This window comes from Cavia porcellus, unplaced genomic scaffold, assembly GCF_034190915.1.
Source record: "Cavia porcellus strain 051 isolate PalLab524CR breed Dunkin Hartley unplaced genomic scaffold, mCavPor4.1 scaffold_8, whole genome shotgun sequence".
NCBI lineage: Eukaryota > Metazoa > Chordata > Mammalia > Rodentia > Caviidae > Cavia > Cavia porcellus.
Window position 1 is genome coordinate 27,587,370 of NW_026947491.1, and position 26,182 is coordinate 27,613,551.

The window sequence follows — 26,182 nt, forward strand, 5'->3', positions numbered from 1 at the left end:
TGCCCGCTTCTGCTACTGCTAGGGCACTGACAGAAGCCTCTTCTGAAGCCTTGTGATGCTATCCAGCCAAGAGAGCCAAACAGGAGGACACAGGAGGACATGAAAAGCAAGAATAACTTGGCACAGTTGGGCATGCTAGTGCAGGCCTGTAATACCAGCATTTGGGTGTCTGAGGCAGGAGGATCTCAAATTTAAGCCCAGTCTAAGCAGGTTAGGGAGGCTGCTATCTTTTATTTTGCAAAAGAGCTGGGGATGTAGTTCAGTGTGTAGGCTATGAATTGAACAGTACTGAGAACAAAACAAAAATCTATAGACAGTTGGGGATATAGTTCAGTGGCACAAGCTCCTGCCTGGAAGGCGTTAAGGTCATAAGTTTGACCCCCAGTACAAAAAAAAAAAAATCAGTAGAAGAGCCAGGCAAATGAACCACTAGCACTTGGGAGACTGAGACAAGAGGATCTCTTCAACTCAGGAGCTTAAGACTAACCTGGGCAACATATTGAGATCTCATCTCAAAAAATAAAAGGAAAGAAAGAACAAAGAATATGACTACAAAGAGCAATGAAAAAGCAAGATTAAAGCCAGATGTGGTGGTGCACACTTGTAATCCCAACATCAGGAGGCTGAGGCAGGAGAATCACAAGTTGAAACCCAGCCTAGGATACTATACATGTGCCCACTCACCAGGTCCATTCTTTTCTCTTAGGAACTGTCCTTATAAAATTTTCCTACACTTAACCTCTCTTCCTTAGAATTCATTTAATTTTAGGGAACATAAGCTTGGTAGCAGGTTACAGTATTTCTCTTGTATCATTTGGAGGTCCTATATCACTAGCACTAGAGGAGGCTGAGTCAGGAGGATCACTAGTTATAGCCAGCCAGCACACTTGGTGACCTATTGAGACCATGTCTCAAAAGCCATAATTAAAAGAGTGTAGGGGCTGGGGATTTAGCTCAGTGGCATAAGCGCCAGCCTTGCAAGCAGGCAGTCGTGAGTTCGATCCCTGGTACCGATAAAAATGAAAAAGACAAAAAAAAAAAAAAGGAAGAGTGTAGCTAAATGTGAAGGCCCTGGGTTCAATCCCCAACAACACCAATTTAAAATTAAAAGAGAATTTTAGCATCTGTGTCACCATTAAGATGCATTTTACCCCTTGATGGTTGGGTTCATTTCCACACCTCAGCACCTATGTCCGGCACACAATTTCTTCCCCTTCTGCCTTGGCTGCCTCAAGTGCCTTGGACGCCCACGCTGACCCAGCCTTGCTGCTTTCCAACCAGGCCCGTCACACTTGAGCCTCTTAGTATATAAACGAGCTTCGTTGATAACCTAAAGGACTTAAATCTGACCTTAAGATGGGCAGATTTAAAAAGTTTCACAGAATGCTTTTTGGGGGGACGGGGGGTGCCAGGGATAGAACTCAGGAGCTCCCCTTGCCAGACATGTTGAGCTAAATCCCCTGCCCTCCCAGATTGCTTTTGTGGAAAAAAAGATCATCCAGCTTGAAAACAAAAACAAAAATGGAGTAGGGGGAGCAATAGACTGCACCTGCTGTCTCCCTCCAAATGGACATCAGTCACCTTTATCCTGCAGAACAGACATCCTGTTTGTCCTGCAAACCAAGCCCAAACTTTCCACAGCCCTGCAAGCCCCACTGACCTCTCTCCAGACGCGTGCCTCTCCTTCCTGAGGCCTGGGCTGCCCAATTTTAAATTCTTCCTAATAAATCTCTTCATACCTTCCACTGTGGTGTCCAGACAGTCAGTTGACCTGCTCCCTGACCCTGGGTGGGGTGAGCAGTTTCTCCTTCTTGGATTCGAGGGGCCTTTCTTGACTCTGGCAGTGACAGTGCTGGGGCTCCCTGGGGTGCCCTTCCAGCACACAAGAGGACCCTCAGAATCCCTTCCTCCCTGGCCACTTTAGCCAAATTACAGCTCCATCCTTGGGGCTGACTTACTTTTCTTTTCTTTTTTTTTTTTCTTTTTCATTTTTATCGGTACTGAGGATCGAACTCACGACTGCCTGCTTGCAAGGCAGGTGCTTATGCTGCTGAGCTAAACCCCCAGCCCCTCTGACTTACTTTTCTTTTTTGTAAACCTAAATATCGAGTTCAGTCATCAAGTATTGTAATCCTCTCTCTAGGCTTCCTCACAGTCCAAAAGGTTATATTTATAATCCTATTGAGACATTATTGGAATTCCAGCAGGTTAATTCCAATCTACCATCACCAAGGCAATCCACATAGACAGTAAAGACACAAAGGCATATTACAAGTTAAAGGCAGTCAAGGGGTCCTAAATCCACTTCTCGTGAGGACAAGTGGACAAAAGCCTTGATCCTAGGCCTCTCCCAGCATTTATTATCTTGTGAAGAAGGGGCATGGCTTAGGGATGAGTGATAGGGTGGCAGGAATTACATGAGTAACTTGAGCTGGCTGGCCAGGTGCAAGATTGGCATCTCTAAATTGCATAGATAAAGATATGTAGAAGATCAATTTACATAATCCAGTTAGGGTAGCAGTGGAATTGTTTTGGGAGGTTATAGAGAGAAGAAAATACTCTAGCCAGCTTTTTACATATCAGTATAAGGAAATGAGTCTCCAAATAATCAAAGTCACAGTAAATGTTTTGGATTCAAAGGGAGTCACTGGAGTTGTCTTGCGTAAGAGCCTGCTACTGTGTAACCTGGGTAGTGTTACTGTTTCCTCCTGGCCCAGGGAAGAAACTCCCCACCTGTTAGAAGACAGATGTGCACACATGTGTCCCTGTTATCAAAGATGGAGCACAAAGGGGGCTGGGGATTTAGCTCAGTGGCATAAGCACCTGCCTTGCAAGCAGGCGGTCATGAGTTCGATCCCTGGTACCGATAAAAAGTTTAAAAACAAAAAAAGATGGAGCACAAGGGCGATTAGCAATAAGGAAAAGTTTATGGACAAAAAGATCCTGAGAGATAGGAGCAACTCAAAAAGGGGTGGCCTCAAACAGCCTCCATCAGGAGTAACTAATTCAGCAAAGTCACAACATGGGTACAACATGGCTCAGACTACAATCAACCTATTGGATCACAAGTCCAGCTGCTGAGCTGACACTGACTAGGGATAAGGAACACACAGCAAGGGTGTTTGGTGGGCATTCTTTGCCATAGCTCATCTGGCATCTCAATAAAAAGCATTCCCTGAAATGGAGAGTGTTGTTCCCCAAAAACGAGACCCCAGAATGTTGTTCAAAACGAGGCAACAGGGGCTGGAGATTTAGCTCAGTGGCATAAGCGCCTGTCTTGCAAGTGTGCGGTCGTGAGTTTGATCCCTGGTACCGATAAAAATGAAAAAGACAAAAAAAAAAAATTTAAAAAAAAAATGAGGCAACACATCTTTTTTTTTTTTTTTTTTTTTTTTGTCTTTTTTTCCTTTTTATCGGTACCAGGGATCGAACTCACGACTGCCTGCTTGCAAGACAGGCACTTATGCCGCTGAGCTAAATCCCCAGCCCCACAACACATCTTTGAAGAAAAAAGAAGCACTTTATTTTACCTGGTATCCAGCGACACAGGGAGCAGTGGAGCCTTACAACCTCTGCGTGCTGAGATGGTGGGGGGCACATCTTTTATTGGCCAAAACCGCAAAACAGGGTGGAGGTTTGCAAAACAGGGTGAGAGTCTGGGAGTTTTACAAGGAACATCTGGAGCACAGTGATGTTGGAAAACGGGCGTTGTGCTGAGAGCTACGTGCAGGATGTTTCTAATGATAAAAAGGGTGGTGGAGGTACAAGGCTGGCAGTTAACTTATCTTCATGAGCCCAGCTAAGAAGGAACAGAAAAAAAAGAGGGTGGGCCGAGCATACAGAACAGGAACATGGCGTGGAGTGATCTGTGGAAAATTACAAGTTATAACAGAGGAGTATGGGTTGGGAGGTTCTGGTCACCCACCTGTGCATTTTATGCATTATCTGGGCCTGCTGGGCTAAGGGATGCTAATTACAGTAGAGTCTTGAGCTGCTGTTTATCTCGAGGGAAGCCTGCAAGCCTGGCTACTCTTCTCCATCCGGAGGCCTAGCTTTGTTCAGATTCTCCTTCTGCTACAGTCTTTTTTTTTTTTTTTTTTTTTTTGGTCTTTTTCTTTTTTATTGGTACCGGGGATCGAACTCATGACTGCCTGCTTGCAAGGCAGGTGCTTATGCCACTGAGCTAAATCCCCAGCCCCTACCTGCCACAGTCTTGGCATGTGGTTTTATGTACTGACTCCCTCAAGGGCCGGATCCCTCTCTGCTACCTATTAATTTCTATCTAACATATTTTCTTATAATATTACCAACCTAGGACCTCCAGATAATATAACTCGTAGCCTGCTAGATGTCAGATATGCTGAGTTTTTGCTCCACAAAATCAAAGAATCAATTCTAAGGAACAGTGGAGGTTAAGAGTAGGAAAACCTGAGCCGAGTGTGGTGGCTCACGCCTACAATCCCAGCACTCAGGAGGCTGAGGCAGGAGGAAGGATCCTTACGAATTCGAGAACAGCCTGGGCTACACAGTGAGCTCAAGGCCAGCCTGAACTGCATAGCAAGACTCTGTCTCAAAAAAAAAAAAAAAAAGAGTAGGAAAACCTTATAGGGAGAGACAGCTCCTGAGAGACAGGAGGGGCCCAAGTGGATTCCCACCAAGCCCACTTCTCAAGAAACTTTCATAACACAAAATCACACGGTAGTTACAAGTTGGGTGAAAACCATAATCAACCAATAAGACTACAAGTAGAGCTGCTTGTAATGTTGGTTGAATGGGGAGGCAGGTCACTTAGCAGTGTACATGGAAAGAACAGGAGCCTTTTGGTCACCCACCCAGGTGACGGATGTATGTTTAGACTTTTTTGGACCAGGTAATATCGATCATAATAGATTGCTTATTCCTCAGGAAGGCACGTAGGCCTGGCCGGTCGGTCTTTATCTTGAGGCCTGGCCTTAGACAGATGCGCCTCCGGCCACAATTGCGATGTGTTCTTACCCTCTGTACTGACTTCCTCAGGGGCCTGGCCCTGCCTGACTGCCTAGAATATTTCTACCTAACTTGGCTGTCTATACTAGTACTAAAATTTAAAATCTAAGAGAACAGGAGCTTTGCTTTGTTTCCTAGCATCTTTTTTTTTTTTTTTTTTTTGGTACCAGTGACCGAACTCACGACCTCAAGCTTGCCAGGCAGGCGCTTATGCCACTGAGCTAAATCCTCAGCCCTAGCATCTATTTTTATTTACACCTTATGTGCTTTACAAATAGAAACTCATTTTTGCCCTTAACAACTCCATGAAGCAGTATTATTTTCTCTTTTTACAAACAGAGAAACTGAGGCACAGATAGGTTAAAGTAAGTCCATTATCCAAAGTCTCATAGTGAGCAAATGCAGAGCTGGACTTAACATTTGGACAGACTGATTTCAGATCTGTCCTATTGCTTAGTAGTTTATTACAAAGGACACAGATTGAGGTGAGATGGAAAAAATATAGCTAGAAAGGAGACCAGGAACATCATAATGTGAAATTGAATTTTTATACAAACTGCAGCTTCAGGACACCAATCCAGGAACAAATTCCTAAGGTCCTTAAAAGATACAACCTACCTCAGCGTCCCTGTAAATAGACCCTACTCATCGCCTGTAAATAGACCTTCACCTGTCACCTCTCAACAGTCTGTAGCCTTCCCTGCAGACAGAGCCAAAGCCTTTCCTCTGGAAATCAAAGCCACTCTTTCTGTAGAGTCCTAAGCTCTGCAGTATTTGCCCCAAAGCCCCACAGATACAGCTGCAGTTACAGGCCACAGACCTCACTGGCTTGCAGACCCCCTGTCTGCACATGTGCATTTAAGATAGATACCTGTACTACTAATCTCTGTTAGTCCATCAAAAAGAACAATTTGTGCTTTCATTGATCATTTTTCATGCTTATATCTGAACAATACATTAACCAATGTTAATCTGCTATTTTGTTCTGAAAGTCTATCATTTTTTCCTTTTTAAAATACAAATGAAATTAAATTCTTAAAAAAGATTCTGCCCACTAAACAACCTTCCTTGCAAGATCTTGATGATATATCCTGGAAATCCTCCCACTGGGAGGGAGGATGGAGGCCTGCCACATGTGGGGAACCCCCTGAAACCCCGTCTGGTGACAGAGTGACAAAGGGACAAAGCAGCCCTCCAGGGAGCACTGCCTGGGAGCCGTGGGGGAGTGCTCAGGCCCTGGCTGGGCCATGTCCCCTGCCATTGCCTTCCCAGCGGGTCTGTCTAGTGCACTCAGCAGGTCACCCTGCCCCTCACAGCAGGGCAGCCCGCCCGGCCCTGCCCCATCCTGCCGCCCTAGTGTGCTAGGTCCTGTCCTGCCCGCCCCGCCCATCCTAGCTCCCCAATCTCCCAAATGTGTGTATTGCAAAGGATTAAATAAACAGATAAGTGGTACGATTTTAGAGCTCCAGAAAGATCAAAATCCTTTGTAGAGTTTGGTGGCTAAGAAAAGGAATGCCTCTGAGCATCCCATATTTATTTAGGGGGTTAGAGTGAAAAACGCAGGAAATTGAACAGATCTTGGGAGTGGTTCAAGGACTTCGCAAGTAGCAAATGATGTTAACAAGGAGAAGTATTTTAGGAGAAGATCTCCCGTTACATTTCACTAAAGGGTGAAATGCCTGCGGCTATAGTCTTTATTTAGTTAATTGGAGTTGGAGCCAGGTGTCCTCAATTGTGATCTTATCTTGCCCTGGCCATGCAGCAGCCCTGCACGTGTTCAATTTCCATTTTCAGTGGCTCCCAACACTGACCAGTCCTGCCTCGCCCTGCTCCGTCCTGCCCCGACATGCCCTCCCTGTCCTCTCCGCCCCGCCCCGCCCCGCCCCGCCCCGCTCCGCCCCGCCCCGCTCTGCCCCGTTCACTCTACCCGCCCACCCCAGTTAGTCCTGCCCCTGCCGGTCCCATCCCGGCCCCGCCCTTGCCCCACCCACCCGGCCCCGCCCTATTCGTCCTGCCCTCCGCCCCGCCCATCCCACCCCGGACCGCCCCTTGCCCCGCCCATCCGGCCCCGCCCATCCCACCCCGGCCCCGGCCCTTGCCCCACCCATCCGGCCCCGCCCTATTCATCCTGCCCTCCGCCCCTCCTATCCCGCCCCGCCCCGTGCCGGGAAAGCAGCGCCTCCGGCTGGCCCTGGGCTGGAGCCGAGTAATCACTGTGTGCCCTACAGTCCAGCTGAGCCGGACTCCCGGCTTCCAGGGTAGAATCAAATCGAAAGGGACTTCTTGGTTAAAAGTTCTCGTGGGATAACGCCCAACGGAAGAGCCTCTGAATAGCTCAGCGGAAGGACGGCAAAGCAAAGGTGCTGGAGGGGCAGCTGCGGACCTGAGCCAGCGGGTCCCGCCCTGCGGGAGGAATTGGGGCGCTTCCAATGAAGCTCAGTGAGCGGGGAGCTCCAGAAACCAACGGGTCAAGCAACGTGGTGTAAAGAAAATACAGCCTTGCCATCGTTCCCCACCCCCACTCAGAAAGCTGATCGCCCCTGAGAGCCAGGAACCACATCTGGCCTGACTGCCACTGCAAGACATCTGTCCTGGGGCTCGTTGAGACACCAGGGCTCTGATAATCATTTGGACCGTCCTCAGAGTGTTCCACAGCCCGGGGTCCCCTAAGAAAAAAGAACACAAGTTCTGTACAGTATCACGCAGGTAGCTAATCATACTGCTGTGATACTGCTACCCTGTAATTTACTCCTTTCGTTCACTAATAAATTGTTATGCCTTTTCTCCTACTTGATATTTATCAGCTTATGTCTGCAAAATTTCAGAGGATGGAGAGGAAACTGTCCTTCATCCCTAAAAAACTCAAAAGACATAAATACCCCAGTTAAAAATGGGCCAAGCAGCTGGGTGTGGTGGCACATGCTGTGCCTGAAATCCCAGCACTCAGAAGGCTGAGGCAGGATGATTGCCATGTGTTCGAGGCCAGCCTAGGATACAAAGTGAGTTCAAGGCCAGCCTCCCCCACAAAGCAAGGCGGTCTCAAAAAGACAAAAACAAAACAAACAAATATACAAAAACAGCAAAAGAGCAGAATGGGGATTTTCACAGAGAGACCTACACATGGTCAGGTCTATGGGAAGGTGCTCAGTGTTACTGATAGGTCAGAAAAGACCCTCAGCAAAACCAACAAGACATCCAGGCCAAGGAAAAGAATTTTTAAGACAGGATCTCAGTGTGTAGATCATGGTTGTCCTTGAGCTCACTACTAAAATGTTTGGGGAGTTCCCCTGTAAGAACCGGCGTCGCAGGGAAGAAGACCCCAAGGACTCAGCTCGTAGAGAGAAGTAAAAAGTTTATTTCCATGCGCATGGGGTCCTCCAGGCAAACAAGTGCGGAGGGCCCCAAGGGGGAATTGTGCAGGGTTTTTAAGGGCGCAAACGGGAGGCAAGCGAGTTTACAGAAGCAGATTGCATTGGTTAATTTTGAGCAGCATAGGACTTGGCAGAAGTTGATTGGAGGGGTTTGGGGTTGAGTAACCATGGAGACTGGGGGTCCTAGCCCAGTCACGTCACTATGTGCCCAGAACAGAACAGTTACTTGTCTTACTTATCTCGTTGAGACAGAACAACCTGTGGGTAATGGTTTGCAGGTGCATTCTTTTCTGCTCTGCTCTGATAGCTCTGGGGAGTTAGGGAGTTAACCCTTTCACCCCGTCCCTATATTATGTGGCCTAGACTGGTTTCGAACTCACATCTATGGTCTCAACCACTTAGGAAGCTGAGACTGGAGGACTCCAGAAGTGGCCTTGATGTGGCATAGGTGCCTGCCACCTGCTGATCCTGGGTGTCTCCCCCCACTCCTCCCCAACTTCTGCTAAGCAGCTGGAAAGTCCACCTATGTTGTACGTCACGGGGTGCAGTGGTGACAGCCCCAGCGTGAACATGAGCTAAGGGCTCTGGGCTGGCCCCTGACAGTATAAGGCTTCTATAGCCCCAGGCAGCAGAACCAAGGCCAGCACACCTGTCATTTGTGGGGGTGCAGTGTACGCCCCCTGACTGACAGTGCAGGGAGCCTGGGTGAGGCAAGGTCCCCCCTGACTGACAATGCAGGGAGCCTGGGTGAGGCAAGGTCCCGCTAGTTGCACAGTACAGAGCTGTTTGCCTGTAGCCACTCAGCCTCCTGGAGAGCGCTACAGCGCTCCAGACTGGCTGGGAGCTGGGCCCTGGCAGCTGTGGTCTCGCACAGGCGGAGCACCCGGGAGCTGCGCAGAAAGCAAGCATGCTGGATGTGGCGCGCATGCGTGATTCCTGCACTCAGGCAACAGGATCCTGGCAAATTCGAGAAGCCCGCCTGAAGGACACAGTAAGACCCCGTCTAAAACAAAACCAAACAAACAAACAAACAAAAATTTGGGTGGTTCACGCCTGTAATCCCAGCACTAAGGAGAATGAGATAGAAGGATCTTTGAGCATTCGAGACCAGTCTGGACTACAAAGTGAGGTCAAGGCCAGTCTGAACTGCATAGTGAGACTCAGTCTCAAAACAACAACAAAATAAATTAAAAATTTTAAAAAGTATATATTATTTGCATTTTAAAAATTTACTTCTTTTTGTAGCACTGGTTATTAAGCCAGCCCCACCTCCCTTTTGAAATGGGATCTCTGCTGGCTTCAAAGTTGATATCCTCCTGCTTCAACCCCCTAAGTAGCTAGGATTACAGGCATGCACTACCACGTAATACTGAACCCCGGGCCTTTGCACTGAACTGCATGCCCAGTTCCTTTAAAATTTTTATGTTTCACAGAGTCTCACAAGTAGCTATGTTCTCCAGGCCGGGCTTGAATTTGCAATCTTCCTGTCTCAGCTTCCCAAAGTGCTGAGATTACCAGGCTGTGCCTCTATGCCTGGCTCTGGCTGTGTGTTCTTGATTTGTAGAAAATGCTCAGCAAGTGTTTTTTTTTTAATTTTTTTTTCCCTCTTTTTAGTTTTTATCGGTACCAGGGATCGAACTCATGACTACACACTTGCAAGGCAGGCGCTTATGCCGCTGAGCTAAATCCCCAGCCCCCAAGTTTGCCACACTTTAATCAGCTTTCACTTGGAGCCAGATCAGTCTGGAGTCCTCAGTTTTTACTAAGAGCTCCACTTCTTCATTCTTCCCAGAGCTGGGGCAAGGATGGGGGTTGGGCGGTCATTTCAGAGGATCTCTAATCCCCACCCCAGAAACCCCACCAAATGCAACAAAAGTATGTTTTATTTGGCTTGCAATTGACTTTTTTTTTTTTGCCTTTTTGAGATAGGGTCTCACAGTGCGTTCAAGTTGGCCTTGGGCTCACTTTGTAAACCAGGCTTGTAGCTCAAACTTTCGAGGATCCTCCAGCCTCAGCCTCCCAAGTGCTGGGATTACATGCATGCACCACCACGCCCAACAGTTTGCACTTGATTTGAAAGCTTTTACAAGCTTAGTAAATCTGACAGTGCCCTCTTCTCTTCTTCTTCTCTTCCTCATCCTTCTTCTCCTTTCTTTTTTTTTTTGGTACCGGGGATCAAACTCGCCACCCCATGCTTGCCAGGCAGGTGCTTATACGGCTGAGCTAAACCCCCAGTCTGTCCCTTCTTTCCAGGTACTTTTCATTTAGAATTTCACCCAGAATCCTTGTAAGCTGGACACGATGACACAAGCCTGTACCCAAGAACTCAAGAGGCTGAGGCAAAAGGATGCCAGTTGGCGCTAACTGGGGCTATGTAACAAGGCCTTGTCTCAAAAAGTGAACAGAAAGCCTTGTCTGAGGCCTTGGGTCCCACCTCCAATCCCCAAAACTGCAACAACAACAACAACAACAACAACAAACAAAAACAAGACAAAGCAAAAGACATAACATGCGATCTTTTTCACAGCTGATATAAGAAGCCATTGCTAGAGCCACTAATTGAAAATTACTCATAGTATTAATGCCAGAGGAAAGAACTCTGGTTATTCGGTCTCTTTTAAATCAATATTGCTTAATGTGTTCAACATCTGCTTAGTGCAAATGCTCAGCCCAGCCGACAGACTGCTCCTGGCTTTCTTGGCAGGTACAATAGGGCTTGCCTGTATTCCAGCACTGTGGGAGGCTGAGGCATGCCTCTTTCTCTCTCTCTCTCTCTCTCTCTCTCTCTCTCTCTCTTTCTCTCTGTCTGTCTGTCTGTCTGTCTCTCTCTATGTGTGTGTTCCCATGTGTGATAAATTCAAGTCCTGTACAACATCTTACTGAAACTATTTTATTTTAGGAGGCAGCCTAGCCAAACTTTGCCATGCTTTAATTATGGGAATAGGCTGCATCTGCTTTTTCTGTCCTTGAATTTAGTGGCAAACTTACAACTTTTAAAGTTTCTTTCACAGTGGGGTTAGTCCTGAGTATGGTGGCACATAAATCCAGCTGCTTGGGAAGCTGAGGCAGGGGAATCAAAATTTGAGGCTTGGGGCTGGGGATTTAGCTCAGCGGCATAAGTGCCTGCCTTGCAAGCGGGCAGTCATGAGTTCGATCCCCGGTACCAATAAAAACGAAAAAGACAAAAAAAAAAAAAAAAAAAAAAAAAATTTGAGGCTTGCCTGGGCAACTTGACAAGACTGTGCCTCAAGACCAGGGACATAGCTCAGTGGCACAGTACTTTCCTGGTAAGCACGAGGTCATGAGTTTGATTCCTGGTACAAAAAAATAAAGACAGCCTGCCTCAAAATGAAGAAATAAAGAGGGAGCTGGTGGTGTCAGATGGCCCTGGGATTAACGATAGTCTCAAAAGCAAGCAAGCAAGCAAGCAAGCAGTGACAAATAGAAAAGCTGATAACCCCACTGGGTAGTTGTGTCTACTAGTTGTTGCTAGGCATGGTGGCCTACATCTCTAATTCCAGAATTTAGGAGCCTGAGGCAGGAGGATCATGTTTGAGGGTGCCTTAGATGTTTCAAAAAAAGGAAGAAAGAAACAAAGACTGTTGATGATGTGAGGTGATAGAGCAGGATCTGAAAGTCTGTGCTGCTGATATGGAAGACATTTAGTGTTAGCCATCTTCTTCCTCCTGTCTTCCCATAATCAGCCAGGGGTTTGGCTCTGACATGGGAGATGCACACACACACTCATATGCAACACACACATGACTGGAACAGTACTTAGTGTTACACCGGTGCATTTCTTTTCTGTTATCCTGTTGCTAATTCTTGGCTTCCAGAAGCAGTGTGAAAGAGCTATCTTGGGGCAGAGGGGTGTAGACATTTGCTATTCACTCAGAAGCTTCCCAGGCTGCCTTCCAGAGGCATCATCCCGCAGCTCACTGCTAGTCTGCCAGTAACTGAGACAGTGCTTTCTCCTGCAAAGTGACCCTCTGTCTGGTGACAGTAGTGCTCACCTCAGCCTCATCACTGGGACCTGGCTGATGTGGGAAATACACTCCAGTGTGCCCCACACCTCTGGCTGTGATTCTGTCGATCTCCAAAGTGCCACTACTCCACTCTGAGTGCATCCTGAATTTACCTTCTCCTGTCTCTTTTTCATGATGAGAGTGAGTGAACCTCTGAATTTATTTTATGTTTTTGATTTTTTGAAATAGGATTTGGCTAGGTAGTCTAGCCTGGCCTCAAATTTTTAGGAATCTTCCTGCCTCGGCCTCCTGAGTGCTGGGATTACAGGTGTGCACCACCATGCCCAGTTTACAATGTTACTGAATTTTTGGGTAGGGGTTGGGTTTGAAACAGCCTCACTATGTAGCTGGGGCTGGTCTTGAACTCATTGTGTAGTCCAGGCTGGCCTGGAACTCCTGGCAATCCTTCTGCCTCAGCCTTCCAAGTGCTGGGATTACAGGAGTGTACCACCATACCGGGCTACAAATTTATTTTAAAAAGGTGGAACAAGTTCTTTATTTCAATCTCAGTGTTCTTCACAAACTCAGCAAGGGAATAGTCTCCTCTCGCCCCAAAGATGGGGCGAGAGTGGTTCCCCTGTCTGTGGGGCTTGGGGTTAGCCGAGGTATCACAGTGAGACATTATCTTTTGAAGAAGCAAAATAAAACTAATTTTAGAATCATGTTATAGGCAGCTGAGTTAGATAAGACTTATAGGCAGTCAGACAGGGCTGAAGCAAGTGCAGGGGACCAGATGTTTTGTGACCTTGGAGGAGACAGACACCTGCTGTGGGCCAGGGCTCAAGACAAAAGATCAAGCAAATACACCCCCATCCTAAGGATTGATAGTCTAAATAATTCTCTATCACCCTGAGGAAGCCACACCTTACCATCTCAAACTCCTACAGGAATAGTCACTGCTCTTTAAGCATGCACACTTGCTGCATGACAAGACCCATTTGCCTCTAATTTAATCAATTTTGCCTCAGCAATTAATCTCATTTGTTAACCACAGCTCTGTCCTGCCTCATGCCCACTTTGGGAGTTCCCAGTTTTCCCCGTCTTTGGAACTTTCACTTCATGGTTTTACTCTATAAAAGTCTCTAGAAAAGACAGTATTTGGCAGCCCACTTGGAACCGCTCTGTCTCTCTCAGACAGAAGCTTTCTTTCTCTCAATAAATATATTCTGCTCTTAACCTCCATTGTTCCTAAAATTCATTCTTTGATTTTAGAGAACAGGAACTCGTGCTGGGACAGCTAGTAGGCTGGGAGTTTCATTCCCTACATCATTATCTTGTTGTAGCTTGGCATAACTAATGCCATCTTGAGCCCTGCATTTAACGAGTGCGTTGTATTTGACTCAGGAGAATAGAAAATTACCTAGAGTACAATCCCATAAGAAAAGCAAAACGAGCTGTACCCACAAGAGAAAAATTAACCTGCTCAACGAAGAGGCAGGATACAGGTGTCAACCAAAAAAAAATTTTTTTTTTAAAATCAGTACCGGGGATTGAACTCACGACCGCCTGCTTGCAAGGCAGGTGCTTATGCTGCTGAGCTAAATCCCCAGCCCCAACCAAAAATTAATGTAAGATTCTAGCTAAATTGTTTCCAATAGGATGTCTTTTCATGGTTCTCTTTTAAAGCTCTGTAACTTTCCAGTTCGGGCATTCTGAAACAGGGGAGGGGTCTCTATACGAGTGGATCTGAGCGAGCTCAGCTAATAAAATTTCAACTTTATCAGTTCCGCTGCTTGGATTCTTGTATTGTTCAGGAACCCACTTCAGTCTTTGTGGCATTTTTGTTTTGTTTCTTTTTTTTTTTTTGGTCTTTTTCGTTTTTATCGGTACCAGGGATTGAACTCACGACTGCCTGCTTGCAAGGCAGGCGCTTATGTCGCTGAGCTAAATTGTTTCATTTTTGTAGCACTGAGAACCAAGTGTTCTACCAGCCCCCTACTATTTCTATTTGTGTTGAACAAGAGATTTGTCTCGATTATTTCTGTTTAATCCTGCTTTAAATTGTAAGACTATTCCCTATCATAAAAAGAAGTGTGCAAAATATATTTTTCCTTTCTAACCAAGAGTGATTAATTTCTGGCAGCTCTGAGGGTGGCCGGAGTGAGAGCAGGGGCTGCTTTGGGCCTTGATTCCTTGTGCAATGGGTGAAAGAATGCAGTGCAGACCCACAGGGGATGTGGGTGGTGCCTAGATAGAGTTTATTGTAAAACAGATAAGGAGAGAATCAAGCTTCTAAGGAGACCGACCAGTTCCTAGGCAGGATACATTTATTCAAAGTCCTCCTGGGGTTGGGAACCCGGGAGAATCTGATGCCTATCACCAGTTCACTTTGAAGTTACTTAGGACTGCAAAGCATCTTCCATCCTTTTTACAGGGTCAGTGTTCCCTCGAGGCCCATAAAAAAAACCTTAGCAAAGATAAAATTCTTAATTTAAACCAGTCCCCAGCCTGAGGCAGGAGCTTCTTTAAAATGTTTCCCATCCTGGTCCTGACCTTGGGCTGTGGGCGGAGCCTGCCAGGAATGCTGTGTGTCTTGCTCTGGAGTCAGAGGGCCTTTTTGGGGTGTCAGAAGGAACACACTCAGTGTATATAGCCCTGAGAGATGTCCTTGTGCTCTGTGGGGTTGCTTTGGGTCTGCGGCCTAACAAAAGACTGTAAATATGTTCTACAGTGAAATGTTTCTTCAGCTAACTGACAGTGTATGCTATTTTGGAACCCCCACCACTCATCCCTCAGGCCTGCTAAAGTGTGACCATCTGTCTAGCAATGCAGTTCAGCCCTAAAAGTGCAAGGAAGCCAGGTGATGGCCCAGGACTGTAATCCCAGCATTCTGGGAGACTAAGGCAGCAAGATTACAATATCCAGCTCAGTCTGGGCAACTTAGTGAGACTGTCTCAAGATAAAAATTTTAAAAAGGCCAGGGATGCACCTCAGTGTGAAGGCTCCTGTACAACAAAAAAGAAAAAAAAAATCTGTCACTATTCTGTCATACAACAGCCTGAATGGTCCTGTAACTTCACTTACAGCTAAACGCGCCAAACTCACAGAAGGAGGGGAGGAATGGGCTGCCAGAGCTGGAGGGCAGCTAGAAATAGGGGAGGTAAGTGAGTGGACGAAGGTCTGTAGTTTCAGTCAGGGAAGAGCCATGTTTTTTAAAAATCTGCTTAATAGCATGAGTTGGTGACGATTTCAAAACTGCAAAGAGAGTAAATTTCAAATGTTCTCATTACAAAAGTGTATGTGAAACGTATGAACTTCATCTACTGAAGAATGGATAAAAAAGATGTGGTATTTCTATATAATGGGATACCATTCGCCATAAAGAATGATGAACTGGACATTTTTATTGGAAAATGGTTGCACCTTGAGAACATACTCATTAGTGAAATAAATATGTCACACATGTATAAACTTCATATCATTTCATTAATATGATAAAGAAAAAACATGTATTTTGTCCCAGAGAGAATGACTTCAGCCAAGCAATGACTCAGGCCACACCTGCCTTCACTTTAGCTAATCCTCTGTGAACCATTTTAAGTAGAAATTTTTGATGTGCTGTGCTGAGGTTTGGTTTTTCTTGCATGTGGATATTCAGTTGTTCCAGTATATTTATTGAAGGTTCACTCCTTTCTCCACTTAATTGCTTTTGCATCTTTACCAGAAGTCAATTGTCTGTTATGTGGGTATCTATTTTGGGACTTCATATTGGTATGCTGGTGTTTGCCTATCTTGATATTAATGCCATTTTGTCATGATTGGTATAACTTTGTGATGGCTAATGGGACTGAGGAGAGTTGGAGCTCTGATTTTGTTCCTTTATCAAAGTCGTTTAAACTTTTCTGAGTCTTTTCTATTTTTACAGAAGTGTAAGAGTCAAAATGTTGGGGCCAGGGGTTTAGCTCAGCGCCGTAAGTGCCTACTTGGCAAACGTGAGGTTATGAGTTTGATCCCCAGCACCAAAAAAACAAAACAAAAAGAATCAAAATGACAAGAATCAAAATATCGTAGGCAATCAGACAGGGCCAGGCCCCTGTGGGAGTCAGTGCAGAAGATGAGAACACAATGCAGCTGTGTGGCTGGAAGTATGTGTGTCCAAGGCCAGGCCTCAGCCTTAAGCTGGACTGGCCAGGCCTGTGTGCTTCCCCAAGGAATAAGCAGTAACTTAAAATTGTGCTGTAACTGGCATCACCTGATGCAGTAATGTCTAGTTAGACATCAGCCACCCAAGTGGGGAGCCAGGACCTCCCAATCCATCCCTTCCTAAAAATGTCCTTATCCTTCTGTGCACATGTGCTATGTGACCCGTTCCCACCAGATCAACATTTCCTAAGCGACTGTACTTGTAATCTTGTTAGCTGCCTATAGTTTTGTCACACCTTGAACGCGCTTTGTGATTTCATATCCACCTCCTGTTTTTGCTATGTAAAGCTTTCCTGGAGGAAAGTGGGGTCCTCGGCCGCCCACTTGGGGCCCCTCCTGTTTCTCAGGAGCTTATTCTCCCAATAAGGTATTCCTACTCTTAACCCCCACTGTTTCTTAGAATTCATTCTTTGATTTTGGGGAGCATGAATTCGATATACCTGACAGCAGGCTGGGAGTTATATTATCCCCCTGCATCAAGAGTGATCACCCATACCTTGCTTATAGTGCTTGTCACACTCCTGGACAACCTGTCCCCCTGGTTCCTGACACCCTCTGACTTGGGCCTGCTCATCTGACCAAGACCTGCTCTACCATACTCAACCTTGAGCCCGAGGACACCTCCTGAGCAGCCTGCTATCTCCTGCCTAACTTGCCTGTTTACAATAACAGAGCACCACAAAGTAGGGGCCTTAAGGAAGAAAAACAAGTGTCCTCTCTCCCAGTTCTGGAAAACGCAGGTGTAGCTAGGGCCACATGCTTCCTGAAGGTGTGAAAATATCTATCCCATGCATTCTGCCTGGGCTTCCAATGCTTCATGACTCCTCCATGCCCCTTCTGGTGACACAGTATTCTTCCTATCTGTGCGAGTGGCAGCCTCTTACTGCTCCAGCAAGGACAGCAGTCAGACTGATGAAACCCATTGCTCGGGAGCCTGGCCTCCCTTACTCTCAGTCCAGGTTACATTTGCAAAGATTGTCACATTAACAGGCCCTGGGCTTAGGACATCACAATACCATCGAACGCGGGACGCGGGTGTACTGGGTCAGGGGAGGGAGAAGCTGCGTCAGAGAGGAAGCAAGATCCATAACCCACTACTCAGGGGCCATGGCAGGAAGAGCACAAGTTCAATGCCAGCCTGAGTAACTGAGTGAGATCTGTCTCAAAATAAAAAACGAAAAGAGGTCTGGATGGTGCTTGGCTACAGAGTAGCCCTCAGTTCCAAGCTGATACCACTAGAGGTGAAAGGACCAAGGAATGTGTCAAAGGGAACACACAGACTCAGGTGGGGCCATGTGGCCTGGTGGTGGAGCCTCTGCCTGACACAGTGAATCCTTGAGTTCCTGTGCCAGTACCATGTCAGAAAGAAAGAGGGAAAGAAGGAAGGAAGGAAGGAAGGAAGGAAGGAAGGAAGGAAGGAAGGAAGAAAGAAAGAAAGGAAAGAAAAAAGAAAAAACCTAGATAAACAAGGAGACAGCTGCTTGCCTAGGCTGCTGTGCTAGGGAGATGCCACATGGGAAGACAGACTGAGAGCTCAGCGGGGCCCTGGCCTCAGGCTTATATAGGCGGGTAAACAAAGCAGTGGGGGTTGCTGCAAGCAGAAGTCCCCACTGAACAGGAAGTGTTTTTCTTTGTGGTTAGCTAGTTTCAGGGGAACAAATAGTTTCCATATTAGCTAGTTATTTGTCATGAAGAACACGTGGCCTGGTGGCGTAAGTGGCCTCACTTGTTAAGGGAGCCAAGTCCTGAGAGAGGGGACGGCTGTTCACTCACCACAGTTCAACGATAGAAGATCCCGGCTGCCTGCACTGCCTCTGAGGCCCAGACAGGGTCAGACCTTCCAAGCCTTCTCAATACCCCACTAGAGGTTTTAGCTAGAGTGATTCGGTAAGAGAACAAAATAAAAGGCACATGAAGAGAAAGGGAGGAAGTGAAGTGATGCCTGCTTGCGAATATAGTTCTATACAAAGAGAAGCCTAAGACTTTATTAGCTGACTATTAGAACTGATACATGAACGCAGTAAAGATGCAGGATACAAAATCCACATACCAGACCATGCGTATGTGTGTATGTGTTGTGTGTGGCGTTACTGGAGACTGAACCCCAGGCTTTCAAATGAGCTACATTTCCAGCCTTTTAAAAAAAAGATTATTTTTTGAGGCAGAGTTTCACTGTGTAATGCACACTGGCCTTGGACTCACTTTGTAGCCCAGGTTGCTCTTCAACTCATAGTGATCCTCTTGCCTCAGCCCCCTGAGTGTTGGGATTACAGGTGCCTGCCACCATACCTGGCCTTTTTAAAAATTTTTTTGAAATAGGGCATCATTTAATTGCTTTTGCCCAGGCTGAGTTCAAGCTTGCATTCCATGTGCTTCAGCATCCAAGAATGCTAGAATTGTATAGGTGTGCATCACCATAACCAGTGCACACATACATAATTCCGGCACTCAGGAGACTGAGGTGGGATGATTACCTTGAGTTCAAGGATAGCTGGAAATACATAGTGAACCCCTGTCTTAAAAGAACCAAAAAACAAAAATACCCACCCCTGCAAAACAAGTGCATGCCACCACCGAGGGTTTCCATAGCCTTTTACACAGCAATATTGCACTTACTGAGAAATTGTAAAAGTAGTCCTGTTCATAGTAGCTACAAAAAATATAATGGGAAGAATGTTTATTTTTCTTTTCTTTTCTTTTTGAAACAGAATCTCACTGTGCAGTTCAGACTGGCTTTAAACCCACTATGTAGCTCAGGTTGGCCACAAACTCATAGTGATCCTCCTGCCTCAGTCTCCAGAGTGCTAGGATTATAGGTGTGTGACACTACACCCCTCTAGCCAAAGCAATCTTGAACAAAAAGAACAAAGCAGAATTGCAACAGTATCTGATTTCAAGATGCATTACTGTGAGTTATGGTGGCACATGACTAAAAACTCAGCTGTTTGGCACAGTAAGGCAGAAATATCATTCAAGGTCAGGCTGAGAATCTTAGCAAGGCCCTGTGTCAAAATAATAATTTTATAGAAGAGGTAAAAATGCATGTCTGTGGCAGAGCACTTGACTAGCAAGCATAAGACTCTGGGTTCAGTTCCCAATTCGGGGAGGGAGAAGAGCCTACTGCAGAGCCATACTAATCAGAGCAGCATGGCACTGGTATGAAGACAGCCACAGAGACCAATGGGACAAAGTGAAGATTCCAGAAAATGACCATGTGATTGCAGCCAATGGACTCTCATCCAGTACACTAAAAAGCATGCATCTGAGAAAGAATGATTTTCCTAGTCAATCATGCTTGGAAACCCAGATATTCATATGCAGAAGAGTGAAACCAGGCCCTGCATCTATCCTATATAAAAATCAGAATGGATGAAAAGCATACATTTAAGATCTGAAGCCATTACTACAAAATATAGAGGAGATATTTTATATTATATTATAGGCAATGTTTCTTTAAATTAGGCTGTGAAGACACAATCACATACATAGATAAATAGAGTAATATGAAACAAAACAGCTTAAGGAAACCACATAGAGAACAAGAGAACATATTCTCAAACCACAAAGGATTAGTACCTGGAATATGTAAGGTACTCAGAAAACCCCACGGAAAGCTGTCGTGCTGTGTGCGTTCTGCACCCATCTCCTCAGAGAGCTGCATGAATGGACGGGCATTCAGGTGGTTCACACCTGTGATTTCCACATTCTGGGAGGCTGAGGCAAGAGGAGCACAAGTTCAAATCCCGCCTGGGCAATTTAGTGACTCACTGAGATCTTTTTTCTTGATACTGGGAATCGAACTCACGACCTCATGCTTGCCCGGCAGGTGCTTATGCCACTGAGCTAAATCCCAGGCCCCAATTTACTGAGATCATGTACCAAAATAAAAAAATAAATAAAAAAGGACTGTGGATGTTGCCCAAGGCCCTAGGTTTAATCTCCAGTGCCACACACACACACACACACACACACAGAGAAAGAAAAAAGGAAAGAAAAAAGAAAAGAAAAGAAGAAGAAAAGCAGTGAGCTGGCTTAGGGGAGACTTAGCCACCTTGTCTAGGCTGCTCTGCATATGCCCAGGCTGGTGAACTGGACAGTGAGCAGCAGCTGCTTGGCGCTGAGTTGTGGGATGCATTACACTTCTGCCTGTCTCAGGAACGAAGGTTGGTACCTCTTCCTGCTCTTCCTGTCACATTATTTATACAGTACATGGATGGACAGGCTTTAGGAACGTGGTCTCCAACCTTTGTGACAACAGGGACCAGTTTTGTGAAGGACAAGTTCCCCGCAGATAGGGCAGAGTGGTTCCAAGATGATTCAAGTGTGTTATGTTTATCATGCATTTTGTTTCTGTTATGATGATATTCTGTTATTATGATATATGTAATTAAGCAACTATACAACTCACTGGACTACAGAATCCATGAGATTTTTGAGCTTGTTCTCCTATAGCCAAGTGGTTCTGTCAGGAGGCAAGGGAGACGGTGACTCTGGAAGTGTCTGGCTTATGTCCAGTCTAGTCTGGGACCTCGTATTGACTGTCACTGAAGAACAGCCTACTTCACAAAGATAGTGTTACAGCCAGCTGAGTTAGAAAGAAATATTGTAGGTAGTCAGATATAACGAGGTCCTCCAAGGAGCCAGTGCAGAAGCCCAGATACCTTGCAACTGTGGGGGAGACAAACACTTCCTGCTGTGGGCCAGGACTCAAAATAAAAGATCAAACAAATGAACTCATATTCTAAGGACTGATGTTCTAAATAGGTCTCTATCACCCTGAGGCAGCCAGGAGTCACTATCCCAACCCCTTATAAGAAGAGTCACTGTTCTTTAAGCATGCCCGCTTGCTACAATGACCCACTTCCCTATTTGTTCCTGATTTAATCAATTTTACCTGAGCAATGAATTTTACTGGTTGGCTGTAATTTTGTCCTACTTCATGCCCACTGCCCGCTGAGTTCCCATTTTCCCCCACCTTAGACCTGCCTCACTTTGTGATTTTACTCTATAAAAATCCCTGGAGAAGACTAAGTCTTTGACAACCCACTTGGGAACCCTTCTGTCTCTCTCCCACACAGAAGCTTTCTTTCTCTCAATAAATATATTCTGTTCTTAACCTCTGTTGTTTCTAAAATTCATTCTTCAATTTTAGAGAATGTATATACCAAACATATAGTAGGTTGTGAGTTTTGTTCTCTTATATCAATAGGATGTTGGAAATGATTCACCCTTAACTTTAGCCCAATATAAATGGAGATTTGAAGTTGTCTTAATTTTTTTTTGGTACTGGGGATTAAACTCATGATCTTGCGCTTCCAAATAGGTGCTTATACCAATTAACTAAATCCCTGGTCCTGAAGTTGTCTTGTACAACTTGTTTTCCACTCTTGCATTACAGAATTTTATTTAGAGACTACTTAAAGTAGGAAAAAAAAAAAAAAAACACTGTTAGGAAAGACCAGTGGAATTTGATTTCTCTGTAAAATGGAATTTTAGGACAACAAAAATCTAAAAGTCCACAAAACAGAAATAGCACCACTGTTATTTGAGCAATAGCTAGTTACTTACATTTTTTGGCATTGTTAATCACTGAATCTGGGTTATCCTCTGAATCCCACACAGATCATGCCCTACACAAAAACTGTATTATAAAATATCTGTTTTCTACACCCATTTTAAGACAAGCTACCACCAGAAACAAACTGCTACAAACCCATCAGGGGCTCAGTAATCTCAGCAGTGGTGACACACTTTTTGCAGACCTTTGCCAAATGGTGGGGACTGATGAGATCATGGGCAGAAAACAAACAAGAGAGAGCTAAGGAGTGAAATGTTTTAGATACTAATCATTAGTTCAGACATGATATAATACTTTCTGTAAAAGAAAAATGAACCTTTCTGCAAAGAGATGAATGCACTGGCAGGGTGTTCAGGTAAGAACAGAGCACTGTGGATCACAGATATTGAAAACACCCAGCCTCAGAGATCTGCTTCCCTGCTCCCTCCCTTTGCCAGAAGCCAGCAAGAGTTTGCAGTAAGGTCCCCTTTCCACTGTGCTTCCAAGCTGTGTAGCAAACTCAGGAGCCAGAGCGGAGTCCCAGCGGGCAAGGGGAGTGGAGAAGAGGAATACACTGTCTATAAAGGCACAGACAATACGACAGACAGGACACACTGCCATCCAAATCCCAGAGATATGGCCAAGTCCCCAGTAGCTGTTAGATTATAAAACAGGACACACCTCATTTCTCAAAAAACACAGTACACAGAAGTTTCAGGGATAAGGAAAAAATCATCAGAGAAATACTCAATAAAAGTCAAGCTCTTCACCTCAACGGTCTCAGGGCTGAATACCTGCATTCATCTATGCAGCTGCACCACGTGCATTTAGCAGGGATGCAGTTGGTCAAAGACACCAAATGGCTCTACAAAGCAACTTCTTAAACTTTCTTTTTGGGCTAAAGCCTCAGCCTGTGAGAATTCACAGGGCCCTGCTGGGCTCGCAACAGCAGGTCCTAGAGGTTTCCAGGGCTGACACATCAGACATATTAAATCTTCCATCTTCTTACATTTGTTGCAGGCAGCTACATTAGCTAGAATATTACAGGCAGGCAGGCAAAGTCGGGCCCTCCAAGCAGCCAGTGCAGAAGAACAGATACCTGGTAACTGTGGGGAAGACCCCTCTACTGGGGGCTGGACATCAAGACAAAAGATAAAACAAAGGCAGTCACGTACATCCTAAGGATATTCTAAATTGATATCTGGCCACCTTGAGGAACCCAGGAAGAGCCACTGACCCACTCTCTACAGGAAAAGCCCTGTTCTGTATACATACCAACTTGCTACCCAATTTGATCACAATTTAATCAATTTTACCTGAGTAATCACTCTCATAATTTTATTAGTTGACCATAATTCTGTCCCACCTCATGCCCAACTTGTGGTTCTCATTTTTTCCCACCTTGGACCCACCTCACCTTGTGTTTTTGCTCTATAACATCCCTGGAAAAGGCAGGGTCCTTGGCAATGACCTGGGACCCTTCTGTCTCTCACTCAGACAGAAGCTTTCTCTCTCTCAATAAACACATTCTACTCTTCACCTCCATTGTTCCTAAAATTCATTCTTTGATTTTAGAGAACATGAACTTGTACGAGACATACAGTAGGTGGACAGTCTCTTTCCCCTGTATCATCAGGCAGGTGCTGTGCCACTGAACTATGTCCCCAGCCCTTGCTTCCCCATTTGAATCTCATTTAATCAATACTACCCAAGTGACTATACTTGTAATCTTATTGGTTCACCATAGTTGTATCTCACCTCACATCCATCCTATGATTTGCTATTGGATCAATATTACCTAAGCAACTATATTTGTAATCTTGTTGATTGATTATGGTTCAGTCCCACCTTAAACCCACCTCAGCTCATGGACTTTGCTCAGTAAACATCCTTGAAAAGTGGGGTTAGGAAGCTCTCACTTTCCAGGCCACCTTTTGTCCCCCTTAGAAGCTTTCTTTCAACAAATTCTTTCTACTCTTAACCTCCACTATTCTTTGAATTCATTCCTTGATTTTAGAGAACATGAACTTGGCATTGTGGATACCTAGCAGGTTGGGAGTTTCCTCCCCTTACATCACCTTCATCAAAGCCTTCACCTATGGTATTGAGAATGTCTACAATCCTCTGTAACACAGTATCATTCCCCCTCATCTTCCTGGTAAACCAATTCAGTGTTGCTTAGCTTTCCAAAGCAGAGATCTCTTTCTTGCTTCAGCATGGCAACCTGCTATAGTATAGCCATTTCATCATGCCCATTCCCCACCCTAGGGTTCTGTCACAGCCCTGGGCCAGCCTGAGGAACCCAGTCATTCTCTGAGTTTAAATGGGCTTTTGTCAGGGGGAATAAATGGGTCTTTGTGGAGCTGTAGAGCTGAGAGTTTCTTTGGTTTCTTCAGAGCTGGAACAATAAGGGAGGGAATGACAGCAGTCTTGTGACCTTGTCTGGCAACTACAAGGTCACACTCTTTTCCATCCTAGATTGCATCGAGAAAACTTCTTCAACCACCATGTGAACTCAAAAGTGTCTTGAAACTTTCCTCTTACTAATTTATCCACAGGAATTTTTTTTGCCAATACCCATTCTTGTAACAGCTGCTTGTGTATCTTGAAGTTCTGGACATTCATGTAGCTCAGCCTGGAATTTCACTTTCTTCAAGGCAATGGAGCCAGGGAAGAGTGTCAGGTCCTGACCTAGACCCCTGATCTTCCAAATGAGTGTACAGCAGAGGTTAAATAAAAAGAGATAAATTATATGAGTTTTAGGGCTCCAGAAGAATCAAAATCCTTTAGTTGAGCTCAAGACTCTGAGGGCTATGACAAAGCATTCTCTGGATTAGCCCACTTTTATTAGGACTAAGACAAAAGACAGAAAAACTGAGGAAAGCACAGGAAATGAGCAGGACCTCAGGGGTCACTTCAAAGACTTCCCCAAGTAGAAGGTTAAGCCAATTTAGGAGAACCATCTTATCTCCAAGATAACATTTATGGTAGGATTGAGAATGCAGGAGTGAGATGCCTGTAGATGCAGTCTGTATATATTTAATTAGTGCTGGAGCCAAGGTGTCCTCAGCTGTGACCTTATCTTGCCCTTTGAGGTATCTCTGGCCTCACAGGCCACTATAGGCTTCAGCCAGGACCAGTGATTCATAGAGGTTCACTTACTATGAATCAGCTCCCATCGCCAGGCAAGGGGCTGAGGCCTAGGACAGACTCACAGATACATATAGAAAGCCAATTAGTAAAATTTAAATCTTTCTCAGAGCTGCTGAGTAGTGGTCCCCAACAGAAGAGCATGTCCACAGACTGACAGTAGGCAGCCCTGAGCACAGCTGTTCCATCTTTGTCAGATTCAACTGCAGAGTCTCACCGACCGAGGCCAGTATGTCATGTTGACCTAGATTGTCACTGGTTACTAGTCTTGAGTGTAAGTTTACTGCCATCTTTGTCTGTCAAAAGAACCACATCCACTGCCTGTACCTGGCTCCAGTTCTGTCTTCCTGTCTCTCAAACCGCCAGACCTTGCCTGCCACCCTCTGCCCATGTGATAACCTCATATACACCCCTCTCTTTTACATATTTTTAAGGCCATTGTCATTTGCAGTCTCAAGCAATTGATTGTCTCCTCTCACAAACAGAATTAATTCACCCAGCTCATTCACCAATGGGCATGGATCTACTACTTCCCAATTTGGGGGTCTTTTGTGGGTTGGAGATAATGAAAATGCTTTGCACCAGTTGGGAGAAAGAAGGCATTGACTTTGCCTCTTTCAAAAACCTCTTCCAGTGTTTGAAATGTTTCAGGTTACTCACCACCCACATAATTTCAATCTTTGAATACAGCCACTTCAGCTACAGACTTGAATACAATTGTGACTCTCTCCTGAAGTTATAGGTGGAGTTTGCTGAGCAGGTTGAATATGTAACACAGGTAAGCAAGTTTTGCTGTCCATTCTCTGTCACTGAAATGTGCTGTCAGTGGCGACTGTTTAAAAAAAAAATGAAAAAAAATCCCTGTGGCAGCTCTCATAACTCAAAAATGCTGGCCAGTGACGTACCTTCGGGGAGCCCTGTTGCCTCTGTGTAGAATAGCAGATTTGTGT

The 26,182-nt window shown here is 45.4% G+C and overlaps 1 pseudogene; it reads right to left on the reverse strand.

Moving 5' to 3' along the window:
• Positions 1-9,120: 9,120 nt before the first annotated feature.
• Positions 9,121-25,522, reverse strand: LOC100734798 (microtubule-associated protein RP/EB family member 1-like; annotated as a pseudogene).
• Positions 25,523-26,182: the final 660 nt, after the last annotated feature.